Source organism: Talpa occidentalis, unplaced genomic scaffold (genome assembly GCF_014898055.3).
Source record: "Talpa occidentalis isolate TD23 unplaced genomic scaffold, MPIMG_talOcc4v2.1 talOcc4.8, whole genome shotgun sequence".
Classification (NCBI taxonomy): Eukaryota; Metazoa; Chordata; class Mammalia; order Eulipotyphla; family Talpidae; genus Talpa; species Talpa occidentalis.
In genome coordinates, this window is record NW_023605194.1 from 74,875,021 (window position 1) to 74,884,743 (window position 9,723).

Here is a 9,723-nt window from a genome sequence, read left to right on the forward strand (position 1 = left end):
TCGAGATATTTCTGTGTGCCTACTTCTTAGGCACAATACTATGTATTCCAATTCTGTGAGGGTAGTATCATCATCTCCATTTTCAAGGTGAGAAAAACCAAGCCTAAGGTCAAAGCCAGTAACTGATAGTTATCTGACTGAAGTTATCTGACTGAAGATTCTAGATCATTTTATACTACCACACCATTTCCCAGGAACACCCATTAAATTTACACCATCTAACCCAGCAGACCACACCCTCCTTGAAAGACTCACTTTACAACTTCACTTGCCTGAATTTCTCCTGACCTCACTGTAGTCCTTTCGCAGCAATCTTATTTATATTCCTTCCTCCACCCTTGTCTTCCATGACTCTCCTGGGCTCCCTTTCCCTCTGTCTTTTCTCTGTAGGTGAACTTTTATCCATTTCCATAGCTTTAAATACCAACTATGTGCTGATGAGCTCCCAATGTTTTATTTAAATCTCCAAGACTGTTTACTGCACTTCAGACTCATGTGTCAATCATACACTCAACATTTCTACCCAAAGATCTCACAGAAATCCGAAACTTAACATGTTCAAAATTGAACCTTTAACCATCTGTCCCTTGGCCTGTTTATACCTTTTTCTAAAGTTGTTTTTTTTTTAATTTATGCGTACAAGAACTGGGGTACAGGCCAGAGGTGCAGGGGGTGAGAAGATTCACCAGAGACAGAATGGGGAGCAGAACAGCAGTATAATACACTGCTGAGGGGAGAAGCAGGTGAGACAGGAGAGGTCTGCTGTGCCATATGGGTAGCTCCCTGGCAGGGCATAGAACTCAGGCTGTAGTGTCTTGATAGTGCTGAGACTTTAACCCTTGCACCACTAGGGAGGTCCTTTTTATTTTTTTATTTTTTTTTTAAAGATTTATTGATTGATTGATTGACTGATTGATACATACATACATACAAGCACTGGGTATAGTCAGAAGCGCGGGAGGGTGAGAGAATTCACCAGAGCCAGAGCGGGGAGCAGAGCAGGCAGAAGGACCGAAGTACACTGCTGAGGGGAGCAGCGGGCTGCAGGAGAGGTCTGCGTGCCATGTGGGATCCTCCTCCCATGGCCGGGGAGCCTCCGGGGATCGAACTGGCACGGCAGAAGCTACGGGCAGCTTCGCAACCCAGCGCTCAACCGCTGCGCCACAGGGGAGGCCCCGGGAGGTCCTTTTTATACCTTATACCATCTTTCCTATGTCAGTAAACGGTACTGCCCAACGGCTAGTGCCAAAAACTTAGAAGTCATCCTTGATTCCTCTTTTTCCATCTAATGAAATTAGTGAGCCCAGGCCTCCCTGGTGGCACAAGTGTTTAAGCACAGCACCATGAAGCTATCCACACACACACACACACACACACACACACGGCCCCCCCCCATACCTCTGGCCTATACCCCAGTTCTTGTATGCATAAATAAATAAATTTAAAAAAGATATTAGTGGGTGGGCCTCCCTGGTGGCGCAGCGGTTCAGCGCTGGGTTGTGAAGCTGCCCTCTGCCTCTGTGGCGCCAGTTCGATCCCCGGCTGCTCCCTGGCACGCAGACCTCTCCTGCCACCCGCTGCTCCCCTCAGCAGTGTACTTCGGTCCTTCTGCCTGCTCTGCTTCCTGTTCTGGCTCTGGTGAATTCTCTCACCCTCCCGTGCTTCTGACTGTACCCAGTGCTTGTATAAACAAAACAAACAAAACAAACAAACAAACAAATAAAGCATGCCTCTATTAAAAAAAAAAAAAGATATTAGTGGGTCTCCCCGGTGGCGCAGGTTGTTAAGTGCAAGGCTATGAAGCTGTCCGCAGCCTCTGCAGTGCCGTTTCAATCCCCCTGGCCTCGGAGCAACCCACATGGTGAGCAGACCTCTCCTGTCTGGCCTGCTGCTCCCCTCAGCAGTGTATTTCTTCAGTCTGCCTGTTCTGTTCCCCGCTCTGTCTCTGGTGAATCCTCTCACCCCCTGCGCATCTGGCCTGTACCCGGGTTCTTGTATAAATAAATCTTAAAAAAAAAAAAAAAAAAAAAGAAATTAGTGAACCCTGTTGATCTATCTCCAATAACAGATCTCAGTCTTTCTACCTGTCTGTCTTCACTGTCCCCACCCCAGCCCAGGTCATCATCTTCTCAGCCAGACTACAGCAGCCCCTGTCTCTAAGAACAAAGACCACCTGCAACAACATAACTGAAGCTGCTTACATTGAGATGACTTTGAAATTTCTTTGCCCAAGAAGATAAGAACATAAACTGGTAAATAACTTGATTATTTGCTTCTGGAATTTTATGAAAATCATTTTATCTGAACAATTGCCTGCTCAATCAGTGCCTGTCTTGGGACAATAGTTTGCTTAGAGCCTCCCTTGTGACCTAGGTGTTAAGTCTCAGCCTTGCACTTAACAACCTGAGTTCCATCCCAGACCAGGGAGCTGACCCACATGGCACAGCAGACCTCTTCTGTCAACCTACCTGTTCTGCTCCCCACTCTGTCTCTGGTGAATCCTCTCATGCCCTGCACCTCTGGCCTACACCCCGGTTCTTCTACACAGGGGTTAAAAAAAAAAAGAAAAATTGGGCCTCCCTGGTGGCGCAGCGGTTGAGCGCTGGGTTGCGAAGCTGCCGGTGACCTCTGCGGCGCCAGTTCGATTCCTGGCTGCTCCCTGGCCACCAGAGGAGGGTCCCGCATGGCGCGCAGACCTCTCCTGCCGCCCGCTGCTCCCCTCAGCAGTGTACTTCGGTCCTTCTGCCTGCTCTGCTCCCTGCTCTGGCTCTGGTGAATTCTCTCACCCTCCCGCACTTCTGACTGTACCCAGTGCATGTACAAACAAAACAAACAAACAAATAAATAAATAAATAAAACATGCCTCTATTTAAAAAAAAAAAAAAAAAAAAAAAAAGATTTATAAAAAAAAAAAAAACCATCTCAAAAAAAAAAAAAGATTTATAAAAAAAAAAAAAAAACCATCTCAAAAAAAAAAAAAAGAAAAAAAAGAAAAATAGTTTGCTTAACCTGGCAACCATCAGCTTTATCAAATAGTTATTTTTCAAAACTCTCCCTTCACTTCATCCTTCAATCCTAAACTGTCTTCTCATAAATTTTGCTCACTCCCAACCATATCTCCATATTGAAAGATTCCCTTCAATCAGATGTCAAACCCTGTAAAATATCCCTTTATCTAGAAAGCACTTCTGCTAGTTCTGCTCTTCCCCGAGCTAGCTCCCTTTCGTACCCTGGTTACAACACACACGTTCCTTCCCTCATCTTTTCCCTCCCCATCTAAAATACCCTCTACCCATTATTCTTCTCAGTGCCTTTGGCTTCCATCATGGCATTTATCATAGTCGGTGCTGTTTTCTTGTGCTTTTTCTTCATCCCCTTTAGAGACTGTGAGGGAAGAACTTTGTTCTATTTTCCATTTAATTTCCAGAGGCCATAGTAGATGCTTAAAAAATGCTTACTGAAGGAACAACTGATCAGCCTCAGTGGGTGGATTTCCAGCCTGCTTCCCCTGGCCACCAAGCCCACTCCTGAGACACTGTAGGGATGGGGGTGGGGAAAGGTGCTGGGATTCTCCACACTGCCTTTAACTCCCAAGATCAGAGACAAAGTACAAAATGCAAATACCTTGGCTTGGGGGGGAGCAATAAAAGGATTAAATTCACTGAAAGGTGTGAATTGCTTTCCTCAGAATGGAGGCAGAAGCGGGAAAATGAGCTGGAGTCTGGCAAAGGACAGACCCCGCCCCCACCCCTCTTGCTGGTTTGCCTGGAGGCCTGCTGCCCCTACACCACCACACCTGACAAAGGTCATTTTCTCCATGAAGCCCACAGCAGGATGCATGTCGGCCCAGCCAGGTGGAACTTGTTTGGGTACCAACTCTTCATCCTACTGACTTGAGGGGTGCTTCTCTAGACAGAGAGACAGGAATTTGAGTGGGCTGTGCTCAGCTTAGGTGGAAGACTCTTCAGAGGCAGGCTGACTTTCAGACTGACTGGGGTCGGGGGGCACTCTCCCCAGCTCTACCCAAGTTTCTCCAGAGTCACTCTTGGGTATCGTATCACAGAATGTTGGGGTTTTTTTTAAAGATTTATTTTTATTTATTTATGCATAGAAGAACTGGGGTATAGGCTAGAGGTATGGGTGGTGAGAGGATTCACCAGAGACAGAGTTGGGAGCAGAACAAGCAGATTGACTGAAATATACTGCTGAGAGGAGCAGTGGGTGAGTCAGGAGAGGTCTACTGCACCATGTGGGTCACCCCCCCTTGGCCAGGGATTGAACTCATGCTGCAGTGGCTGGCAATAGCTTCATAGTAGGGAGACTTTAACCCCTGCACCACCTAGGAGGCCCATGGTTCACAGAATGTTTCATCTGCCTCTCAGAATCTGAAAGGGCAAGATGGGGGAAGAACCAGCCATCCTGACTCCTCCAGTTTTTTTTGTGCACAGGAAGGAGAGGGCTCTTGCCCAGGGCTGGCACTTTGCACACATGGTTGCCTTGAACCTACCAGCAGCTCTGTGAAGATGGGGACTGTTCTGTTTTACAGATAAGGATAACGACACAGAGAAGGGAAGGGACACTTCCAAGACCGCATAGTAAAGGGGTAAGTGTTGACGTTTGAAATCAGGGCCCTCAAATCCTTCCTGCTTGGCTTCTTATGGGCTTTTGGCCCTTAGAGGCTGAATCAGATAAACTAGCACTGGAGTAGTAGCCAACAGCTTCAATTCCAGCCATAGAGCCCATAGAGTAGAAACAGTTCTCCACTTCTTCTGATGGCCTGCCTTTTCTCTCCCAAGGGGATGATCTCCCCAGGGCAAAGGACTCAACCCATAGCCCCATTACACTTGTACACACTCACCTAGGGTTCCCACTCAGTGCATGTTCTCAGCTAATGCTGGTAACACACACACACACGCACACGCACACACACACACACACTTTCAAAACCTTTGCTTCCTTCTCCAAATGTTTAGCCACCATGGGCTGCTGAGCATGGGAGACAGGACTCAGCTAGTGCGTTCTCCCTCTGTAAATGTAATGCTCCTCATGCAAACACTGCAAGGAAAAACATCAGGCCGCAAGCCTTACTGACCACCTTGGAACAGGCACTTGGCAAAGGCAGGGCCACCTGCCTCTGATGGGGCCCCCCATACACACATAAAATGGTTGCTGTTTGCATTTTTCTTTTTTAAAAAAAAAAAAGATTCATTTATTTATGCATACAAGAACTGGGTGGGGTACAGGCCAGAGATGCAGGGGTGAGAGGATTCACCAGAGACAGAGTGGGGAGCAGAACAGGAAGACTGACTGAAATACACTGCTGAGGGGAGCAGCGGGTGAGCCAGGAGAGGTCTGCTGCGCCATGTGCATATCTCCCCGGCTGGGAATCAAACTTGTGCTGAAGTGGCTGCGGAAAGCTTCATAGGTTGCATCTTGACCTCTTGCACCACCAGGGAAACCTGCATTTTTTCTTTCCATTCTATCCCAGAGAAATGGCCATTGGGGCCCCACCTGAGAAGGTAGCTGATGCAGGTGGGGAGGAGGGGAAGAGGCGAGGAGAGGGTCCCTTTCCTAGAAGCCTGGGCCATTTAGAAAATCTTGGTGTTGCCTCCTCAGTCCTCTTCACCTCCACTCCCACCATCTGGCTTATAATGCCCCACCCCCACCACCTAACTTTTTTTTTTAACCTCTTTCCTGTCTTGAGGAGACCTAGATCCTCATCCTGGGAGGGACTGGCAACAATTAACAAAGACACCATGGAGTAAAGACAATTAACAATCCAGAAAAGAGGGGAAAGAGAGGCTTTGTTCTGGTCTCCATGGCAACGGGGGGGGGTGGAGAGGAAGGAAGGGGAGGGGGAGGAGAAGGGGCCATCCAGAGGGGCTGATACTTTCACTTTCCTTTCATCCCTCCCTTCCCCTACCCCCTTGGGTTGCTTCCAGGGAGACCAAGAGGATCTTGAAGCCAATAGGCCTGGGACAGGCCAAGTCTGCGGGCTACAGAGGGAGGTGGGTGACAGGAGTTCATGCCCAAGCTGAGAATTCATTGGGGATTCGAGGCTGGGAGAGAACTTGGGGCCTGAATCAAAGGCTTTCCCCTTCCCCCTCCTTGTCCCAAGGGCTTATCTGGTGCTGCAGCAGAACTGAGCCCAAGTCTCTGCTCTGGACAGCTCGTGGTCAAAGGATTTGGGTGACTTGTGCTTCCTTCCTCATCAGAACACAGTGCGAAATGGAGCCAGCAGGCAGGACAGCCCAGCACAACTGGGGGCCCATCGCAAAAGGGCCTGCAGCCGTCCTTGTTTCAAGAGGACCAAGAATAAAGATGGTGAGAGCAGAGCTTGAAAGTCAGTCCCAGGCCCTCCCTGCTGGCTCAGGGGGTTAAGTTCCAGCACTGTGAAGCTATGCATAGGCACTACAGCATGAGTTTGAGCCCCAGCCAGGGAGCTACCCACATGGCACAGCAGACCTCTCCTGTCTCACCTGCTGCTCCCCTCAGCAGTGGATGTCAGTGAATCCGCCTGTTCTGCTCCCCACTCTGTCTCTGGTGAATCCTCTCAACCCTCCACACCTCTGGCCTATACCCTAGTTCTTGTATGCATAAATAAATAAATCTTAAAATATAAATAAAAGACTTTATTTTTAAAAATTTAAAAAAAAAAAAGTCAGCCCCAGTCCGGAGCACAAGCGCTGTGCACAGGACGAAGCCAGCCCTGGGAGGAGGCAACTTCTGTGTGTGTGTGTGTGTGTGTGCGTGTGTGTGTGTGTGTGTGTGTGTGTGTGAGAGAGAGAGAGAGAGAGAGAGAGAGAGAGAGAGAGAGAGAGAGAAAACACTTCGGCAAGTCTGTCCTTTTTGTATTTCTACTTCCTCAACTATTTATTAACAAGGAGATTGAACTCGGCGACCTTTGGCTTGCTTCTTCTATGGTTATGTGCTTCAGAATGAGAAGGATTTTTCCAGCTTCTCTCCACTGCACACAGTTCTGGGTTCTACCTTTGGAATAAGAGCGAAACCAAGCGCAGAAAGCTCGCTCTCCAGGGTGGAGTTCTGGTGCCCCGCTCTCCAGGCTTCTCTGTTTGGAAAAGGCAGAAGACGTGAAATCTAAGTCCCGAGTATGCATGAGAGCCTTCTGTCAATTTGTGGGGAATTGGAAGGCACCTTCAAACTGATGAAGCATTTCCAGCCAAAGCGAAATTCCTGGCATGAGAGGCCAAGCAGGGGTCTCCTTAAGGGCCTGTGGGCAGGACAATGCCTACTCCTCAGAACCCTGACATCATGAGGAAGTGGGTTAGCTTTATCCTCCTAGTGCTCAGTCTTACTGTTCCACAGATCTAAGGAAATGAAGGATATTAACTAGAAACTAAAATCAAGGAGGAAAAAAGTCAGTTTTGTCAGAAGCCCCAAATCAAACCAGAGGTCAAAGGTCCTGATCTCTACCTTCATCTCCTCATCTCCCAGCCTGGAGGAATGCTCCCTGAGACTTCCCCCGGGGGTGCTACAATGGGCTGATTGTGTCCCCCACCCTTAATCCACATTCTGATGACTTAACCCTTAGTACCTCCAAATGGGACTATATTTGGAGACAGGGCCTTCTTCACAGAGGGAATTAAGCTTCAATGACATCACTGGGGTAGGTCCTGATCCAATATGACTGGTGTCTTGGTAAGAAGAGATTAGGACACAGGGGCCTCCCTGGTGGCACAGCGGGGTAAGCAAAGCACTGTGATGCTATCACCAACCACTGCAGCATGAGTTCTATCCCCGGGCAGGCAGCTACACACATGGCACAGCAGACCTCTCCTGTTTCATCCGCTGCTCCCCTCAGCAGTGTATTTCAGTAGATCCACCTGTTCTGCTCCCCCCTCCGTCTCTGGTGAGTCCTCTCAACGCCCCCTAACCTCTGACCTATATCCCAGCTCTTGTATGCATAAATAAATAAATCTTTAAAAAAAAAAAAGAAGAAGAGATTAGGCCACAGATATGAACACAGGGAAGACAGAATGAGGAGACACAAGGAAACCCCATCTCCAAGCCAAGCAGAGAGCCTGGGCTGGCTCTTCCCTCCCCGCCCTTAGAGGGACCCAACTGCGCCAAAACCTTCTTCATGGGCTTCTAGCCCCAGAACCACAAGGAAATAAATTCTTGTGTTTCAGTCACCCATCTGTGACATGCTAGGGCAGCCAATGAAGATGGCGCTTAGCAGCTGGGAGGTCTGCACCATCTTGAGACTTCCTGGACTCAAAGAATGTGTCCCCACAAGGGGGTAAGCATTGGACTTAAATTACAGCTTTATTTTAACTTGAAACAAAACCACCCTATCTCTTCTGCCACTGCCCAGGCTTTTAAATTTTTTATTTCCTTGGTATCTGTTGAACACATTTTATTGTTTTAATCCCTTTTGTCTTTTATTTTTCTGGTTTTAATGATTTTACTTATCAGTCATTTTTTAATGTTTTGTCTTCTAGTTATTTTATACTATTTTCTTTTATCTCATCTTATCTTCTAGATTTATTGTTATTGTATTATCTTTTTCTTCTTCATCTTTTATTTCCAACCTTTGCCTTATTGTGTCTTTGTTCTATCTTTTAATTTCTTTCTAGTTTATTTTTAGCTCATATTATCACTTTACTGCCTGCTGCCTTTCTTTTTTTTAAAACTGTTTTTACCATGTTTTTATTTCTTCTTAGTCTACTTTATCTTTTTATTGACTGTTGTATTATCTTCCATTTTTTACTGTTTTCGTTTCCCTCAGTTTATTAAATGCAGAGGCTGGAAACAGCCCACGGGAGAAAGCCTTGCCGCTAACCCAGGCCCCCAGCCGAGGGTCAAGACCTTTCACCTCCTCCAGTTGGTCCTCCCAACAAGTCCTGATAGATGCCCCATTTGCTCCAAAGCTGGCCCCTCTTATCTATAAGAATTAAACTGGGCAATATAGGAGGTCTTGGGATAAAATTCTCTCTGAAAGATGCCAGATTCACTTCTAGTGATAACGCATTGATAACAGCTGGAAGGGCCCAGCTTGCTCTTCATGTGCCATCATATTGCTCTGTGGGTGTCACATCATCTGAAACACACCATCACTGGACATGAGACTAAAGCTAGAACGAAAACACACTATGAGTCAGGATGGGTATGATGGCAAGGAAGTTCACACCCCCTCAGGTTTAATTTTAACAAGAACCAGGTGGTCTTGATCTTGGCCACAAAAGTCCCCAGGAAGAGTCACAATGGAGGGGTTTTTAGAATTCTTACATTTAGCTGCCTCTCCTTCATTCACTTATTTGATCAATATGTATTGAGAACCTACTTTGTTGCATGAACTGTGTTGGCAATGAGGACAAAGTAAAAAGCTGAAAGCGCCTGGGTTCTGGCTGTCATAAAGTTTATTGCCTAATAAAAGGATGTTTACCTGGCTGTGACCAATCTGATTTGCTTTTCATCCAGGCAAGATTATAGGAGATCACCATCAGAGACTGCTAGTGGTCCCCCCAGTATCTGTTTTCCATTCTGGGGAATACCAGTTTTTTTTTTTTTTTTAAGATTTATTTATTTATACATACAAGGACTGGGGTACAGGCCAGAGGTATGGGGGGGTGAGAGGGTTCACTAGAGACTGAGTGGGGAGCAGAACAGGCAAATCCACTGAAATACACTGCTGAGGGGAGCAGCGGGGAGACTGGAGAGGTCTGCTGCACCATGTGGGTTGCTCCCTGGCCGGCCAGGGAT